We start from the raw sequence: 20,764 nt of genomic DNA, 5'->3' as shown, positions 1-20,764 counted from the left end.
AGATGTTGGTATAGAGGGAATGGCACCAATGGTGACAAGCGAGGTGTGTGATGGGAGTGGGATAGGCATGGACTTCAGGTGAACTAGGAAATGGTTGGGGTCTCTAACATAGGAGGAAAGTCTTCGTACTGTGGTTTGCAGGTGTTGCTCAACTATGGCAGACATATGTTTGGTGAGTGCTTTGACAGGGCGTATACAACCCAGGACAACCGGGAGATCCGGGAAAAACCCGGGAATTTTTTCATCTGGGAGAAAACTGGGAAAAACCCAGATTCACACATGCCAACAGGCCCAGATCTGGGGTGGGGGTAAACTGGGGTATCTGCCCCGGGTGGCAATTTTGGGGCGGGGGGGGGGGGGGGGGGGGTCCAAATTCATGTTCCAGTGCACATTGGTTTATCGATTATACATAATTTTGAAACGCATCCCTGTTGATTTTTGAACACATTCAAAGTTGACTTCTGAATGAATCATAAGTTGATTTCTGAATTCATGCGTAGTGTACATGATGTCTCTGCCAGGGGAATCCCTGTCGCATCTAGAAATAAACTTTCCTGCAAACAAAAGAGGACGGGGCTATACAAGTTGAGCGGAATAAAGCCGAACGGGTGAATGACAATCGCTGTTTGTTTGTGTGTTGAATGGGTTTGCGAATGATCAGCATTGTTATAATTACTAGCGAAAGCCATAGATTCAGACTACCAGAGTGGCAATACGTGACTAACAGGAGTAACAAGTAAGAAAGATTACATGTTACCTAATCAGTGTATCCAAGAAAATGAGATTTTGAAGCACAAATTTTTTGGCGAGACAGCTACACTAGTAAGGGCCAGCTGTACAGTCCCTGGCTAACTTAAGTTGTACTCTGCGAGTAGCTTGGAAAACGCATTGCACAAACAGATAATAATGCCTAAACGGAAAATAAACGTGCGATAACTAAACTGTTGATTGTGGCACGGTTAGTGAAGTTAATGGGAGAATAAGTTTTGACACTGGCAGGAATAGTTACAGAATTAGTGATGACAAGATTGCTAGAACGAGGAAGGAGAAGAAATGGTTATGAAAGAATATGAAGATCCCAAATTTACATAAAAATTTTGTGCTACTACTTTTCGATTTCTTGCTTGAGAAGCTGGAGCTTATAAATGAAATGTGAAACTATTTCCTGACATAAAGCTGTTTGCTTGAAGTAGGCCTGATAGGCATTTGATATTCGTACTTCGTGAATTATATTCTGTCATGTCATAAAAATGACAATTTGTTCCAAAACAGTCTTGTTTATTTGGTATGTATTACAATTGCTGCAATATTAGACAAGTTTCTTTCATTTTATCTAGCAGACACTGTCAAAAGACATGTAATCAGCTCAAGAAAGCACACCAGTCTTTGGTACTATTTGTATTAACAGCTTTTTCAGTATTAGAAAACTACATTTCGTTTTTTCACGTAGCAAAATGTTTGAACTTTGATGAGGTAATAGATTTGCAGAAAGGAAAGCACGCCATGTAAAGCTGAATCAAGATCAGAGAGAGAAAAATACTAGGACTTAAGGATTGAAGAAATGTGTTCTGTCTTTCTTGTCTTTACTTGTTTTATGTTCCTATATTTAATTTTATGTCATGTAAAACAGCAAATTATTAGCCAATAGGCAATAAAGAGTGCAAATTTTCTGAAGAGTTCTTGTTCTCTTGGTTACAAACAATTCCATCCAGTATTAAATGTGTCTTTTTTTTAAAAAAGAGGGGCAGGATGTCTAACTGGCTGACTCGGAGCAGGAGAGGCACTACAGGAGATTTTAATTTCCACTGTCCTGAATATAGGTTGATGGCATTCATTACAAAACATGCATGTTTGAATTCGACACAGCGAAATACAGTGACGTGTGATAGAAGAATACTGTGTGAAGAGGCGTGGCACACTTAAGACCAAATAACATATCTCACATTTTGTCAAAGAAATATGTTTTATGTCTTCACTCTTCAGAAAGAGGTGTGCTACAAAATGAACAATTTTTGAAAAGTTGATTTAATTTTTGGCCTCCTACCTCAAACGCTGAAGGGAGGAGACGGATGGGGGGGGGGGGGGATGCCACTATCTAGTATTGTTCCGGAGACGGAGGGGGGGGGGGGGGGATGCCACTATCTAGTATTGTTCCGGTTTGGAAATATTGTAGATCTGGGACGGATACACAGAGCAGTCTGGGACGGATACACAGAGCAGTCTGAGTTATAGTTGAGAGGTGGGTAATCTCCATGTGACCAGTGTTTACGTTTAGTGATTTGGCTGTTTCCTCTTTGTTTATTGCTCTCATGTCAAATGAAAACAAAACGGATTTGTGTGGCCGGAGCTATCAAGTAAATTAAAATACATTCAAGTAATTATGGAAGGCTAAAATAAGTCATTAGTTTGAGATTTTATTTTGTTTCCACCTTTCTGATTGTTAAGCATTAATCACCTTGCAGAACAATGAAGTTATTTTTACCAGTTTGCTAAAAAAATTTGGCTTTTATTACTCTTTTTCTTCTGAGGCAGTCCATTTATTTCAAATGAAGTGTTTAATTCCACACTACTGGCTACTTTCAACTGTTCACTGCATTTCAGGTGCACGTTTTCATCTTTTAGCACGTATGGAATTATGCCAAAATAAAGAATCAAACATGAGATAATACAGTACTGATACTCCAAGAAAATTTACATCCAAATCTGGACATACAATTGCACACTTAAAGCTAGATTATGCATTTTAGTTTGGTTCACGAAATTCCAAGGCTCTTGTAGTATCCTCTGATGTCTTGTTTCTTTTATGACATAATGTAAGATCTTTTAATGTTTTACACATTTAAACATACGGGCTTCCTGCATCATCGTAGCTGCACAAGCGCGGTGACGCGTGTTATCTGGCACTCTGTGGCAACTGCTGAAACGAACCTACAATATTTCTAACAGGTCATGGGAAAATATTGTGAATGGTGATTTGAAAAGCGTTAACTTCAAAGTAAGTTTCCTTTTATGCAAGATGAACTACTTGCAAGAATGTATAATGAATTTCTTAAATCACAGAGTGTTTTACTTTAATTTAAAAATCAACTCTTTGAGGACGACCATTAGAAGAATTTTGAGCCCAGATGATCAGACATTTATGTCATTGTTAAAAATTTTACAGGCACATTTATGTGATGTATTTTAAAGTGTAACATGCAGTAAAAAGATCAACATTATATGTGAACGCTTAGATTCTCTTGCAGCTTATTAATCTTAAAGACCAATGTTATATGTGAAAGCTATTTATATTAATTTAAACCATTAACTTTTCCTACTTGTGTGGTCGCGCTCCTTAACCATGATGTTGCTGTTGGCTGACTACATCACGTGTTCTATGCTTTGAATATCTGCCGTCATCGGTTGGCAAGATCTCGTGACGTGAGCTTACAAAAGCGCATCGCAATCTCGATTTCAATGCTTTGGAAAGTAACATGCGATGTTTGGTGGAATTTGAATTTATACTTTTATAATACGAAAATATGCGGCATACATGTTGCTGCACATTAGATATTTCCAAAACGTGTCTCCTCCTCCGTGTACACAACTTGTCGCCCTGTATTATCCTGGTATTGAAGGTATTAATCAGCTACTTCAACAAGGCCATAACTTTCTAAAATCATTTTCAGGAATGAAGTCCATTCTGTCTGAGATTTTGTTCCCTACACTTAGAATAGCTTTTTGTTGCCCTCCGAATATCCGCAATATTCCTGTCAGACCCTATGCTCCTTTTGCACCCAACTCCCTACCCTACAGCACCTATCCTTGTGACTGTCCCCGCTGCAAGACCTGTCCCATGCACCCTCCTACCACCACCTGTACCAGACCTCCAACTGGGACAACATATACTATCAGAGGGAGAGCCACTTGTGAAATGACACGTCATGTACCAGCTGTTATATAAACAATGTTCAGCCTTTTACATCGCCATGACTGTCACCAAGTTATCAGTTAAGATTAAGGGGCATAGGCAGAGGGTGTCTACTGGCATCACACAATATGCTGTTGCAGAGCACGCACATCATGACAATCATGACCTTGACATCTTCTGCCAGAAACCAATTTCTCAAAACTCTGCAAATGGGTGAACTGGCGCCACAACATATCCTCGGTTCTCGCCACGCACCTGGCATTAATTTACGTTAATTTCTTTTCTTCACAGTAACTACTCCTTTTTTCACTCCGTTTAGTTTTCTACATCTTTAGTTTTCTGACCTATCTTTTTTCAGTGTCTCCCTCCCACCTCTGTCACACATACAATACACTTAGCTCTTTGCTCTTATTAACTAATGCATGTGATGTTTCAGCAGTAATCTCTATCTTACATATAACCCTTTCGTCCATCTTTAAGTGGAGTTTGCAGGCAAAAATTCGATAATTTTGACATTTTACAAAGCATTCCCTAAAATATTATTTATTCTTGCCTGCACAAAATGGTGCATAAATTATCTGTGTGTGACATTTAGAAGTATTTTATTTTTAATTTTTTGGTCTTACATGTGTGTATCTGAAATCACCAAATTTCAGACATCATTTGTTTTTATGTGAATATCTCGGAAACTACACTTTATAGAAGGCTGTGATTTTCATCTATGGACAGAAAATATGTGGTGTAGTCACACTGCTGTATTGCCTGTTACTTGGCAATTGTTTGTTTGTTTTGAGGGAAACAGTGACTTTCGGTAAAATCTGGTGCAGTTTGACGTAATACAAACATGCCTAGAAGTGCTAATCTCTTCAAGAAACGTAAGTTTGGAGGTAACCAGCACACTAGAAGTGTAAAACCGAGTGTTGTTCAAGAGTTGGAACCCACAAGCAGGGTATAATCAAATAACCTCAGTGCGTGATCAGAGAACAAGGGAGCTGCAACATCACCCAAGCAAGTAAAACTAAAACAGATCAACAATATGAGGAACTAGGATCACTGCAGGATAATTTAGAAAATATCACTTCTGGTCTGGGTTATGTTTTGTGTGAAATGAACATTTTAATGTGTTGTTTGATCCATTGTGCCATAAAATTTGTGGCAGAAAAGTAATTATTGAAAAAGATTTTTCTGCAAGAATTGGACTTGCTACAATATATAGCAGTTATTTGCACTGGCCTTGACAACAGGAAGTCATTTGTAACATCAGATGACTGCAAAATGCCATGAGAGCTATCAGAAAATGTCTTAGTGCAGCTCGATGTTTCTGTTTGCTTATGAATCTCACCATCACCACCTATGAAAATTCAGAGGTACAGTGAAGTTATAGGAGAAGCGGTTGAATCTGTCGCTTCCCTGGAACAAATGAAGCTATTGAAATGAACAAAGGCAGCATTGATAAACCAGTTGTGTTTGATGGGCCGTGGCAAAAGTGTGGCCACACATTGAAAAACTCTGTTGCCACAATCACAAGTGTAGACACAGGCAAAGTAATTGATTTTGAGGCACTTACAAAACTTTGCTATAGCTCCTGTGAGAAAAATGGAAAGAATGAAAGTAAAAACCGTCAGAAAAATTATGAACGAACCAGTAGAGGAATGGAAGCTGAGCCTGCTATGAAAATGTGTAGCCCATTACTGCAGGAAAGGGGTGTTTGATACGTATATTAACTTGGGGATGGAGACTCTAAAGCATATAAGTGTGTTGTTGAAGCAAATCCATATGAAATATTGTGATAAAGAAATTGGAATGCATTGGGCATCTGGAAAAGAGGATGGGCACATGTCTCAAAAAAATAAAACAAACTCTTTGCACCACTGCACTGTCTGATGGCAAGCCACTTAGAGATCAGCTGACGGATAAAACAGTGAATGAGTTTCATCAGTATTATAGAATGGCCATCAGAAATAATGGAAATGATTTAGAAAGTGAGGAAAGTGGTCTGTCACTCATACTTCCACAAACTTTCAACTGACACATTTACTCTGCACGCTTGGACCTGAATCATGGTGGAAATTCCAGAAGGCTGAAGTTTCAGAAGTGTCTTTTGAGCACAAGAACTCTGTTCCTGAAGCTGTTATGGAAGCAATCAAACCAGTTGATAGGGACCTAGCTCACCCAGCCCTCCTCAAAAAGTGTCTACATTGCCAAACACAGAATCCTAACGAGTTATTCAATAACATTATCATACAAGTACTCATAAATGTTTTTGTAGGGCTCAGTACACTGAAATGGGGAGTTAGTGATGCTTTATTAACATTTGATGACTGAAACATGGGAAGAATAAGAGTTCTAACATATTAACAATATTATGAAAAGGAAAGTTGCCACTCACCATATAGTGGAGATACTGAGTCACAGATAGGCACAACAAAAAGACTGTCACTGTTCTAAAACATCTTAACATCACTCCAGGCTACCATACTGTAAATGTCTTGAAGTTATTGGACAAGTTGAGACTCGTTGAGGCACAGCGTGCAGCTGAGTCCACCACCAAAGAGGCAAGGTCAGTCTGAAGAAAGAAGCTTTTAGAGAAGGAAGCTGGCATAGGTATGATTTTCTCAAAATGACTTTTTTATGCTTTCTGTTCCTTTATATCATAAACTACTTGTGATAGCTACAGGACACTTTGGCACCTATTTCATTATAAAATACTGCACCTACTGAAACACAATCATAGCAGTAATTGGAATGGATAGACATGAAGGGCATTATATGTACAATCATTTGTAATAAAAAATAGCATATATATATATATATATATATATATATATATATATATATAATTTTGGAATGACTCCTTACCCTCACCCTTAAAACCCACTTCGTTTCGTCTTTCCCTCTCCTTCCCTCTTTCCTGGTGAGGCAACAGTTTGTTGCGAAAGCTTGAATTTTGTGTGTATGTTTGTGTTTGTTTGTGTGTCTATCGACCTGCCAGCGCTTTCGTTCGGTAAGTCACCTCATCTTTGTTTTTATATATAATTTTTCCCACGTGGAATGTTTCCCTCTATTATATTGATATCATTAATTTGAATCCAACAATTACGTTTGTTATTGTCACTGTTGCATTTCGAAATCTTTTCTATCGTCTTATTTTCCTCTTTCTGTTTTTGCCAGTAGTTTCACTTTGTATTCCCCTTCTCCTTTTTACCGTAATCTGCTATACTATTTTATGCCGCCTATATATACTCAATAATACGTAACCCACTTCCAAACCATAACCAAAAAAAATTTTTTTGCCGCTTTCAGCACTACCGCCGCTATAATATCCACCGTTTCTAGTTCACAAACAGTTCCTTTCACCTTTTAAACAACCATTTCGGCCAGTTCTAATAACTTTCGGTTTATTTCCATTTCCGTTTTTCCCACATCACTTATAATTTTTAGCTGCTTCCCACAGGTTTTAACGTCATTATTTCTTCGTCAGACAATTGTTAGCCTCATTTTCATAATCTGCCACCACAAAACCACTCCTTTTAATATACTACACGCAGTTTTTTCGAAATTTTCCCGAATTTCTCCATCCTTTAACGTGTTTTGGCGGCAACACAACCACCTAACCTTTATGCGCATCGTTGTCTACCAACCCAAGTCCAACATAGCCCAGCTGTAACCAACACCTTTTTGCCTTTTTTCATCCCAGATCTCCAGTTACTTTCCGGTTCACCTTTATCTCTCCCCATATATTTTTATTTTCATTTCACCTCATGTTACACTTTCCACCTTCCAAAAAAGATGTGTGGATGGACGTGTGTGTGTGTGCGCGAGTGTATACCTGTCCTTTTTTCCCCCTAAGGTAAGTCTTTCCACTCCCGGGATTGGAATGACTCCTTACCCTCACCCTTAAAACCCACTTCCTTTCGTCTTTCCCTCTCCTTCCCTCTTTCCTGATGAGGCAACAGTTTGTTGCGAAAGCTTTTTTTGTGTGTATGTTTGTGTTTGTTTGTGTGTCTATCGACCTGCCAGCGCTTTCGTTCGGTAAGTCACCTCATCTTTGTTTTTATATATAATTTTTCCCACGTGGAATGTTTCTTATATATATATATATATATATATATATATATATATATATATATATATATATATATATATATATATATATATATATAGAGAGAGAGAGAGAGAGAGAGAGAGAGAGAGAGAGAGAGAGGGGGGGGGGGGGGGGGGGGGGGGGGGAACATTCCACGTAGGAAAAATATATCTAAAAACAAAGATGATGTGACTTACCAAATGAAAGTGCTGGCAGGTCGACAGACACACAAACGAACACAAACATACACACAAAATTCAAGCTTTCGCAACAAACTGTTGCCTCATCAGGAAAGAGGGAAGGAGAGGGGAAGACGAAAGGAAGTGGGTTTTAAGGGAGAGGGTAAGGAGTCATTCCAATCCCGGGAGTGGAAAGACTTACCTTAGGGGGAAAAAAGGACAGGTATACACTCGCACACACGCACATATCCATCCACACATACAGACACAAGCAGACATATTTAAAGACAAAGAGTTTGGGCAGAGATGTCAGTCGAGGCAGAAGTGTAGAGGCAAAGAAGTTGTTGAAAGACAGGTGAGGTATGAGTGGCGGCAACTTGAAATTAGCGGAGATTGAGGTCGTTGTGGGGGTGTTTATTTTCATTTCACCTCATGTTACACTTTCCACCTTCTAATACCATGTCACCCTCACAACACCCCCACAACGACCCCATTAAGTTTTATTTACATTCCCTCCGCAAACATGCCTTCGCCCTAGCCAGATTACGCTCCCATATTCTATTTTCTCAGGCTTGTCTGACATTTGGCATCACCCCCAAAGGCCTCACACTTAAAGTTCCCATCTCTGGCTGCAACCCTTCCTTCCATCAGTCCCTATACCAGTTCCAAACTGAACAATCCATTGCCCTCACCCACCTAATCCTTAATCTTTCCTCTCCCACATCCACACCGGCTGTTCAGAGCATCCTCCTACAGGCCAACCGTAAATTAGAACAGCATGCCACCCTCCACCTCAAAAAACTATCCAATCTCCTGGTTTCCCACCTCCGGGAAAGGCAACTCACTCACCCTTCACAACCTTTCCAGCAAACCTCAACCTCCTCTCATTGCACACAAACCCAGTCTCTCCCATCTACTCAATCTCCCACTTCCAGCTCCACTCCCTCCAAAGCCTCAAAATTACGATCAACACAATCTGGAACCACAACACCCTAATTCAGTAGTTAACCTTTCCTCCAAACCTCTCTCCCAATCCGAAACCTCTGTCCTATCCAAAGGCCTCACCTTCAGCCCCACTCCCAGATTCAACCAAACAGCCCTCGTCAAAGATTTACTTGTCCTACACTCGTACTCTCTGCTGGAAGTATCACTTTGCCACGAAGAAAAATGATCCTAATCCTACTCCCCAAGACACCATCCAAATTGAACCCTGCCTGGAACAGTTCCGTCCTCCGTCACAGCGGCACCCACCTCCTCTTCCTCAAAATCACCCTCTCCAAACCTTCCAGGAATTTCTGACTTCCAGCCTTGCATCTCAATCCTTCTTTAAAAACCTTAATCCTACATCCAACATCACCACTGCTGAAGCCCAGGCTATCCGTGATCTGAAGGCTGACCGATCCATCGTCATTCTTCCGGCGGACAGGGGCTCCACGACCGTGGTACTTGATCGTCGGGAGTATGTGGCTGAGGGACTGCGTCAGCTTTCAGACAACACCACATACAAAGTTTGCCAAGGTAACCCCATTCCCGATGTCCAGGCGGAGCTTCAAGGAATCCTCAGAACCTTAGGCCCCCTGCAAAACCTTTCACCTGACTCCATCAACCTACTGACCCCACCGACACCCCGCACCCCTACCTTCTACCTTCTTCCTAAAATCCACAAACCCAATCATCCTGGCCGCCCCATTGTAGCTGGTTACCAAGCCCCCACAGAACATATCTCTGCCTACGTAGATCAACACCTTCAACCCATTACATGCAGTCTCCCATCCTTCATCAAAGACACCAACCACTTCCTTGAACGCCTGGAATCCTTACCCAATCTGTTACCCCCAGAAACCATCCTTGTAACCATTGATGCCACGTCCTTATACACAAATATTCCGCACGTCCAAGGCCTCGCTGCGATGGAGCATTTCCTTTCACGCCGATCACCTGCCACCCTACCTAAAACCTCTTTCCTCATTACCTTAGCCAGCTTCATCCTGACCCACAACTTCTTCACTTTTGAAGGCCAGACATACCAACAATTAAAGGGAACAGCCAACCTATTCATGGGTCGCTTAGAGGAAGCCTTCTTGGTTACCCAGGCCTGCCAACCCAAAGTTTGGTACAGATTTATTGAAGACATCTTCATGGTCTGGACTCACAGTGAAGAAGAACTCCAGAATTTCCTCTCCAACCTCAACTCCTTTGGTTCCATCAGATTCACCTGGTCCTACTCCAAATCCCATGCCACTTTCCTTGACGTTGACCTCCACCTGTCCAATGGCCAACTTCACACGTCCGTCCACATCAAACCTACCAACAAGCAACAGTACCTCCATTATGACAGCTGCCACCCATTCCACATCAAACGGTCCCTTCCCTACAGCTTAGGTCTTCGTGGCAAACGAATCTGCTCCAGTCCGGAATCCCTGAATCATTACACCAACAACCTGACAACAGCTTTTGCATCCCGCAACTACCCTCCCGACCTGGTACAGAAGCAAATAACCAGAGCCACTTCCTCATCCCCTCAAACCCAGAATCCCCCACAGAAGAACCACAAAATTGCCCCACTTGTGACAGGATACTTTCCGGGACTGGACCAGACTCTGAATGTGGCTCTCCAGCAGGGATACAACTTCCTCAAATCCTGGCCTGAAATGAGATCCATCCTTCATGAAATCCTCCCCACTCTGCCAAGAGTGTCTTTCCGCCGTCCACCTAACCTTCGTAACCTGTTAGTTCATCCCTATGAAATCCCCAAACCACCTTCCCTACCCTCTGGCTCCTATCCTTGTAACCGCCCCCGATGCAAGACCTGTCCCATGCACCCTCCCACCACCACCTACTCCAGTCCTGTAACCCGGAAGGTGTACACGATCAAAGGCAGAGCCACGTGTGAAAGCACCCACGTGATTTACCAACTGACCTGCCTACACTGTGATGCATTCTATGTGGGAATGACCAGCGGCAAACTGTCCATTCGCATGAATGGACACAGGCAGACAGTGTTTGTTGGTAATGAGGATCACCCTGTGGCTAAACATGCCTTGGTGCACAACCAGCACATCTTGGCACAGTGTTACACCGTCCGGGTTATCTGGATACTTCCCCACCAACACCAACCTATCCGAACTCCGGAGATGGGAACTTGCCCTTCAGTATATCCTCTCTTCTCGTCATCTGCCAGGCCTCAATCTCCGCTAATTTCAAGTTGCCGCCACTCATACCTCACCTGTCTTTCAACAACTTCTTTGCCTCTCACTTCTGCCTCGACTGACATCTCTGCCCAAACTCTTTGTCTTTAAATATGTCTGCTTGTGTCTGTATGTGTGGATGGATATGTGCGAGTGTATACCTGTCCTTTTTTTCCCCCTAAGGTAAGTCTTTCCGCTCCCGGGATTGGAATGACTCCTTACCCTCTCCCTTAAAACCCACTTCCTTTCGTCTTCCCCTCTCCTTCCCTCTTTCCTGATGAGGCAACAGTTTGTTGCGAAAGCTTGAATTTTGTGTGTATGTTTGTGTGTCTATCGACCTGCCAGCGCTTTTGTTCGGTAAGTCACCTCATCTTTGTTTTTATATATATATATATATATATATATATATATATATATATATATATATATATATATATATATATATATATTGTGTGTGTGTGTGTGTGTGTGTGTGATAGAGGGAAACATTCCACATGGGAAATTTATATATAAAGAACAAAGATGCTATAACTTACCAAACGAGAAAGTACTGGTATGTTGATAGACACGATAAAAAACACACACACTAATATTCAAGCTTTCGCAACCCAAGGTTGCTTCATCAGGAATGAGGGCAGGAGAGGGAAAGATGAAAGGATGTGGGTTTTAAGGGAGAGGGTAAGGAGTCATTCCAATCCTGGGAACAGAAAGACTTACCTTAGGGGGAAAAAAAGGACAGATATACACGCACACACACACACACACACACACACACACACACACACACACACACACACACACACATCCCCACATATACAGACACAGGCAGACATATGTAAATGCAAAGAGGTTGGGCAGAGATGTCAGTCGAGGTGGAAGTACAGAGGCAAAGATGTTCTTGAATGAGGTACGAGGGGCGGCAACTTGAAATTAGTGGAAGTTGAGGCCTGGTGGGTAACGGGAAGAGAGAATATATTCAAGGGCAAGTTCCCATCTCCGGAGTTCTGATAGGTTGGTGTCAGTGGGAATTATCCAAATAACCCGGACGGTGTAACACTGTGCCAAGATGTGCTGGCCGTGCACCAAGGCATGTTTAGCCACAGGGTGATCCTCATTATCAACAAACACTGTCTGCCTGTGACCGTTCATGCGAATGGACAGTTTGTTGCTGGTCATTCCCACATAGAAGGCTTCACAGTGTAGGCATGTCAGTTGGTAAATCATGTGGGTGCTTTCACACGTGGCTCTGCCTTTGATCGTGTACACCTTCTGGGTTACAGGACTGGAGTAGGTGGTGGTGGGAGGGTGCATGGGACAGGTTTTACACCAGAGGCAGTTGCAAGGGTAGGAGCCAGAGGGTAGAGAAGGTGGTTTGGGGATTTCATAGGGATGAACCAAGAGGTTACGAAGGTTAGGTGGACGGCGGAAAGATACTCTTGGTGGAGTGGGGAGGATTTCATGAAGGATGGATCTCATTTCAGGGCAGGGATACGACTTCCTCAAATCCTGCCCTGAAATGAGATCCATCCTTCATGGGGAAGAAGTCCAACATTCACTCAGTGTGTTTGCCGGGGGGCCTTGTCCGGAATGTGGAAGAGGCTCTTCCGGCAGCTATCGAGTGTGCGAGGTGCAACCAGCTGCCAGTCAGTGGGGTTCCAAGGAAATCCTGGGTCCTTTTGATGGATGGCTAAATTGCTGAAGGCAGCCTCCACCTCTAGAGGAGCGGAAGCCAAGCTGGCGATTTGCACCATTGTACCCAGGGTGGACTGGGGTCCTGTGGTTTGGAGTCGAGTGGAGGATCTAAATCAGAGGATGCGTCGACTCTGTGACCAAAGTAGGTGTAGATTCCTTGACCTATGCTATGGGGTGGAAGGTTCTAGGATGCCCCTTGATAGATAAGGGGGACGCTACACATAGGAAGCAGCTATAAGGGTAGCACGGTACTTGTGTGGCGTTCACATGGTTTTTTTTTTAGATTAGGTTCCTCGCGATGGGAAACAAACCTGAAAAATTATAAGTTAATGACACTGATGTGGGTGTGCCAACTGTAAAAATTGTTAGTTCGCCTAAACAGGTCATTCCAAAGGATTTAAATATGCTAAATCTCATGTTAGTGAATTATCAAAGTGTGTGCAGCAACATCCCCTAGTTACTCTCCAAGATAAACAGTAGTAATGCCAATATTGTACTAGGTATCGAAAGCTGGTTGAAACCAGACATTAATAGCAGTGAAATTTTGAACTCTGGTTGGACAATGTTTAGGATGGGTAGGACTGATGCTATGGGAGGTGGTGTGCTCATTGCAGTTAAAAGCTGTTTGAACGCAGTTGAGATCGATACTGGGTTGGATTGTGAAATAGTCTGGATAAAACTGTCAATCAGACAAGGAGTGACCATGGGATGTTTTTATAGAGTACTGGGGAAATATGACTTTGGTGCGAATAGTGCCCTCTGCCACATACCGCTTGGTGAGTACCCTCAAAGAGGTGTGTATTTTGAAGTCAATACATATTTTGGGTTTACAGAATTGTCCATAAAGTTTTTATGAGACATTATTATAATTTGGAAAGGGTGGATATATTTTTGTATTGAACTCTATATTTGATGTTTGAGCAGCATCTGAATTTTTAGGTTTAACTGTTCTGTTCCCTTCATTTAATAATTGTGTTGTTGTACCCATTATTCCATGCAATGGAATATAGTAAAATATGAGACTGCAGGCTTTCTCAGTGAATCTCGATGATAAAATCTTCTTGGAGTGACAGCCGAGTCAGTGCGTCATTCTCCAGCAACGTTTCAGCAAGTTTCTTGCTTGCCATCTTCAGGCCGTCTTCACCTGAATGTTGACAGAGAACAACACACAGACTCAGCTGTCAACCCGAGAAGTTTTTATCATTGGAATGTAGTAAAACTAACTCTCCCTGTTTCTTTTTCTGCAAATGATAATTTAAGCAGTCTGCTCACAAATGCCTGGGAGAAAAGCTGTATGTTGTCGTGACAGTGAAGGTTGCAGTGATGGAATCAGAATCTTTTAGAGGCCGTTGACTACAAAGTAGAGATGCTGCATAGACAGTGACAGCATAGTTTTTACTTACAATTATCCAAATGAAAAAGTAGGATACAATTTGCTTCTACCAACAACCATTGTTCAATCAACAGAGGAGAGTACAACTGCCCTTTTGCCCTTTCTGTGTGGTAGCTGGATTCTGCTTGTCTGATGCTTGTGAAATGACACCCGTAAATGACAGCTTGTTATAGTGCATAGGAAGAGAAGTGAAAAAAGTCTTCTATGTCTTCTTCACAGAATCAAACTCAACAAAAAATGTATTAACTTGATCTCCTCTTGAAACCACACAGACAAGCAAAAATCATCCATTGCCCAGTAGTTTGTGTATCATTCCCCACATAATCTACATGGGAATGGTGCAGGATAGAGTGGTTAACCAGTGTCTGATATTTTGGATCTAGAAAGTTGGCCAAACTGATTGACAGTGTTGGAGGTGGATATAGCAGAGGTTTTCTTATCTAGGTAATGCCGTGTTGGTATTTTTTTTTCTTTTTGTGTTCTTTTTTCTTTGCGAAAGCTAGTGATGTTACCCTAAGATATAATATCCATCTTCTCATTTTCATACTTAGCAAACTGCTGTAATGATTAAGAGACTGGGCTTGCATTTGAGTGGATGTTTCAAATTCCCACCCTCTCATCCATATTTATGTTTTATGTGGTTTCCTTAAATTGCTTAAGACAAATAATGGAATAGTTCCTTAGAAAGGACACAGCTGACTTTCTTTCCTATCCTTCCCCAAACTGACCTTGTGCTCTGTACCTAATGACCTCTTCATCAGTGAGACATTAAACTCTGTAACCTGCTATCCATCCCCCCCCCCCCCCCCCCCTCCCAATTCTTGTACAATCCTTTTCTTTCCGGAATTTTTATTTTCAGATGTTGAGGCATATGTAAGTGCTAGATTCTCAGGACAGAAAGGTATTCCCAATAACCTGTATAAAATGTAATTATGTTTTGAATAGCCACAAGCAGTAAATCACACAAAATACTGTATATCTCTCTGGTGCACTCTTTATGGCTGGATTTGCTGTTTTGTACCATTTTCAGCTGTAGAACCACTACACATCAGGTAGGCATCTAACTTCAGATTTGCTTCTGAAATGATTGTGTCTGGACTTGAACCAGTACCACAATGTTTCTGCACATGTGAACTTCGTATTTAGGGATATCAGCTCAAGTTTTAAAAGTGGTGTGCAGTTTCAGACCCTTCTGTTTGATGAAAAATTCATGTGGTTGACACATGGATGTGGAGGCATCCAATATCTTGAAACACCTCACTTGCACACCATAGGAATCAGCTGCTCCTGCTGTTACAATTATACAAAACTTTTTTTTATCTTTTCTTTACTTTGAATATTCAGTTTCTGGCTCAGCAAGGCAATCTTATCTGAAGTCCATAGACGCTGCACTCCTTGAAGGTATTATTGGGTTGGATGTAGGGGCTTTGAGGACAACACTATAGCTAGCATCTGTGCTAAGTCTGGTGAACTATTATTTGCCGATTCACAGCAAAAACTCATTAAGTTCCATGCATACAGCTTATTGACCACCTCATAGCCATGGGTGTTTTATGCTTTCTTCTCCATGTTTGAGGTTTGTTAACTATTTAATTCTACAATATTTTGACAAGGGCACTGATAATTTTGCTGTGCTACCATGAATATAATGGTAACATGTTCTTAACTTAAATTTGACATTGTTCTTATTGGGAGAAGGACTTCTCTCCAGATATCAAGTTTGTATTTAGAAAGTAACACATAAGCAAAACACAACTTGTTCTTTTCAAACCTGACATCTTGCCAATCATGGGTAGACACACACACACACACACACACACACACACACACACACATATTTCTTATTCCTATATTTTGAAAGGTGTTGAATCTCTCATATGACAGCGTGGTACAACCTTAAGGAGTACCTTTTCTTAACTATAATTTTTACTTTGCTGTATGTCTTCCCTCAGGTATTCCATTCTACAAGGCTTTCATTTTTCTCCCTGAGAGTGGTTTCTATCCCCTTGTAAGATGTATGCATAAGGTTCCCTGATGTGTGGCCTGGTACAAAGTATATACCAGTACTATATTGACTGACTTGCCTTAAATATTCACTGATTGTTAATCTGAATTTTAAAATTTGTTGTTAAATATTGAAAGAGTCTACAGAGAATTCACATTGTTTAATATTAATATCTTGCCCAGAGCAATTTTAGTCTGTATTATAGAAGTTGAATGGTGTTCTACATAGAAATTGTACTCCTGTCTAGGAGCATCTTTGTAAATCATTGCACATAAGAAGCCATGCAGTTCATAAACATATTCATACATCAGTGTTCATTTGACTGATTACTGGGGGCTCAGACTCAGTATTCAAGGCTTCTGTAACCTGACTGAATAACATTTTCACTCCCATAAAGTAGAAGATGATATCAAATATTAACAAACAGAATTTACATATGTATTTAGTAAGTTATCTTGAGTTCATTTAATACATCAAAATTACAACTGAATAGTGTTGTAACTAAACACATTAGTTGAACTGATAATCTTTCTCGGTAATTCTCCAGTACACCAAAGAAATGATGTAGACATGTTTCCTATAGCTAGAGCCACCAAAAATTCACATTTGTGATAAATACGAATGTACAATAGCATTCTGGAAGTAATTTTGAGCATTGTTTTTGGAAGAGATGGTTGTAAACTAGATGACACAAACGAATGCCATATGCGTCAACACCTGTGGCTGGTTCAATGACAGAAGGGCTGTCTGTAGTGGAGGAATGATGCATGTACAGACCGCCAAAGAAGAGAGAATAATAGCAGGTGGCATGCTCGAGGTTATTAGAGTACACATAACAATGTCAGATGGACATGTACTGACAACATGGTCGACAGGGAAAGTGTACCCTGTTATCTGGTATGAATGGGCACGTGGGACTAGTGTGTCAGTTATCCATGAATGCCTGTAGACCATGTATGGGTAAGAGGTCACGTCTCATCAAATGGTTATCATTGGTGTTGCGTGTTCAGAGAGAGACAGTGTGAGGAGTATGAAGGTTGAATTGGGCATCCCTCCACGCCCATGACTGAAAATGACGCTGCTAGAGTACAGGACATGGTGTCAATGAGCAGGCACATCACAGTATCGGATGTGGCATCCACACTGGATATTGGCTGTACTCAGGCCCATCATGTGCTCCATGGTGGGTTGGATCACTGCAAAGTGTCTGCAGGGTGGGTGCCAAGAAGCCTGACCCCAGGGTACAAGGGTGCAAGAATGGGAATCATCCTCATTCACTTGATGCATTATGCATGAGGAGAACAGGAGTTCCTGTCAGAATAACCACAGACAAGGAGACATGGTTGCACCACTTAACCCAGAATCCAAGATCAACTCAGTGACATGGAAACATGTCAGTTCACCAATGAGGAAAAAAGCTGAGAGTGTCACCATCCACAGGGAAGGTTATGGCCATTGTGTTCTGGGTCGTGAAGGATGGATTGTCCTTGATTTACTCCAGCAACGAACCATCAGTGTACCATGTTACTGTGAGACCCTCACCAAACTGAGGACCACCATTCAATGAAAAAGACTAGGGCTCTTGAGTGAAGATGTTGTGCTCGTGGGTGACAGTGCAAAATCACATACAACAGTGCTCACACAGGAACAGATTCATCACTTCAAATGGGAGACATTGGATCACCTGGTCTACAGCCCCGATCTTGCCCTGTCAAACCTCCAGTTTTTCCCAGCATTTAAAGCCACATTCTTGGGATGTCACTTCTAAATCAATGCTGAGGCCTAGCAGGCTGTGTGACAGTTCCTTGTGTCACATCGCACAGAGTTTTGCCAGAGTGGTTTCTTCAAACTCATTGCATGCTACGACAAATGTCTTTGCTGGCTTCTTTTTACACAGTAATACTACATTGTTTTCTGGGCACACATGATATCATGGTAATTGATTTCTAGTGCCTTGAGTTTTTAAATCGAGTGTTTATGTGATGTTATTGCAGTGATTACAAAATAAAATCAAATTTCAAAATAACTCAAGAGTATAAGCCTGTTTGCCGTATGACTTTGCAACCCCTAAGAGCTGGATACTCGAACTGATTCAGTTGGGAAGAGCATCGGACAAATCTAGGAATCTTGCTTGCCACAAATGTACCTCAATGTCATGCACACAGTTCATAGAGACACATGAAACTTGTGGATGAGCATTGTCCTTTTGAAAAATGGCAGAACAGTACCATCACATGAGAGGTAATACATGAGGATGTAGGATGTCAGTGATGCACCATCGTGTTGTCAGAGTTTGCTCGATCACCACCAGCTGTGACGTGAAGTCATACCAGGTGGCTCTCAGCACCATGATGTTAGGAGTAACACTGCTGTGCCTCTTCAAAATATTGGAAGAATGGGTCCTGTCCTCAAGTCATTGCCATATTCCCTGACAATAATCATAAAGGGTAGCTTAGAACTGCAATTCCTATCTGAACACCATTTATCAGCAGTCGGTGCTTAGGGCACCACTCCTTATGCAGTCACGTGTTAATGGCAGCCTATGCATTGGACATTAGTTCCCTAGTCCAGCTGTTGATAGTCTTCGACCAGTGATGTGGGATGACACAGAATGTTGCAGAGTATTGATTACTTGTTCTCAGATAGATGACGCTGATGTGTTCGAACACCTTGTGATGGTCAGACGTGGTTGACAGAAACATTGACAGTGAATACACCTTGCCCCCTCATTCCCATGCAGTCCAACATCAGGCCATTGTCACACGTGAAATTTTGAATGTTCTCTTACGCAAAACCTCAGTTTTGTTACTTATCACTTACACTGCTAGTTTCAAAATTTCTGAGAAACAGTTTGTTCACATTTGTCAGTCAACAGTGAACAGATTTTATTTAACTACAGTACTATTGATGCAAGTAAGAAGTGTAACCTTAAAAATATAATGCCAAAATTTACAGTTTTTCTTTTGAGCAGTCAAAATGTGCATAAAAAAAGTTCTGTTGTAAAATTTCAATTTTGTTTATTTACTCAGAAAGATTAATAAAACAGTAGTAGTAACTATAGCGGTTGCAGACTGCAAGATGAGCTGTACACTACTAGTGACAGGAAGAACTCAGATTTACTTAAATTTGTGTGTCTAACCATTTAAAAAATAATAATATATTAACTGTAGCTACAGAACAAGCTTTGAAAAGTGCTGCATCATATGTTGCAAGGTAAACAGCGACCCACACCAGATTTGGCAACCTGATGCCCATCCCTTCCCCCCCCCCCCCCCCTCTCTCTCTCTCTCTCTCTCTCTCTCTCTCTCTCTCTCTCTCTCTCTCTCTCTCTCTCTCCCTCCCCCACTCTCCCCCACCCATTCACCCATCCACCCATCCACTCTTCCAGAAACAGCAAGGTTTCAGTCCTCTTCTACCCATTCAGATTTAGATTGTCTTTGGTTTCCCATAAATGCATAAGGCAAATGCATGGCCAATTCCTTTGAAAAGGATACAGTGTTTTTCCCCCATCCTTGTTCTAACCAACCTTGTAGTCCAAGTCTAATAACCTTAAGTTCTAATCTTTCTTTCTTCTTTCCCTCCACAGTCATCACCCATTGTTGATTTAATTCCAATACCATATGTTGAAACATATTCAAGTTAATGTTTTTGTTTATGATGCAAAGATTTTCAAGAAATATCAGAATCACATGGGGAATTTCCCCAATCCAATAGTCGTCAGAAAAAACGATGGTAATAAAAGTACTGATACTGTCTTTAAGGTGAAGGAAGTATAAAAATTCAGTTCATTTTTTTAATTTGTGGACTGTTTCCATTATTTATTTGAATTTCTTGTTGTTGTGTTTATATTATATTTTTTATAGAAAACCTAAAACACACACACACACACACACCATGCTTGAAATACACACTGAAGTGCGAAAGAAACTGGTATAGGCGTGCACATTCAAATACAGATATATGTAAACAGGCAGAATATGGTGCTGCAGTCAGCAAAGCCTATATAAGACAACAAGTGTTGTGTGCAGTTGTTGGCAGGTTATCAAGATTTAAGTGAACTTGAATGTGGTGTTACAGTCAGTGCACACATGATGGGACACACTATCTCTGAGGTAGTGATGAAGTGGGGATTTTTCCCAATGACCGTTTCACAAGTGTACCATGTATGTCAGGAATCCGTAAAACACCATATCTCTGACATCACTACGACCAGAAAAAGATCCCGGAAGAACGGGACCAACGAAGACTTGAAAAGAATCGTTTAGCATGAAAGAAGTGCAACCCTTCCACAAATTGTTGCAGATTTCATTGCT

General features: G+C 41.3%; 1 protein-coding gene across 1 annotated transcript in view; it reads left to right on the top strand.

Annotated features, from left to right (window-relative positions):
* The window catches only part of LOC124615783 (endoplasmic reticulum transmembrane helix translocase), a 193,784-nt gene that overhangs the window by 105,454 nt on the left and 67,566 nt on the right, over positions 1-20,764 (top strand). The window lies entirely within an intron of this gene.

This window comes from Schistocerca americana, chromosome 5 (assembly GCF_021461395.2).
Source record: "Schistocerca americana isolate TAMUIC-IGC-003095 chromosome 5, iqSchAmer2.1, whole genome shotgun sequence".
In the NCBI taxonomy this organism is placed as follows: domain Eukaryota; kingdom Metazoa; phylum Arthropoda; class Insecta; order Orthoptera; family Acrididae; genus Schistocerca; species Schistocerca americana.
The sequence above is the reverse complement of the archived record's forward strand: the minus strand, read 5'-3'. Positions and strand labels throughout refer to the sequence as shown.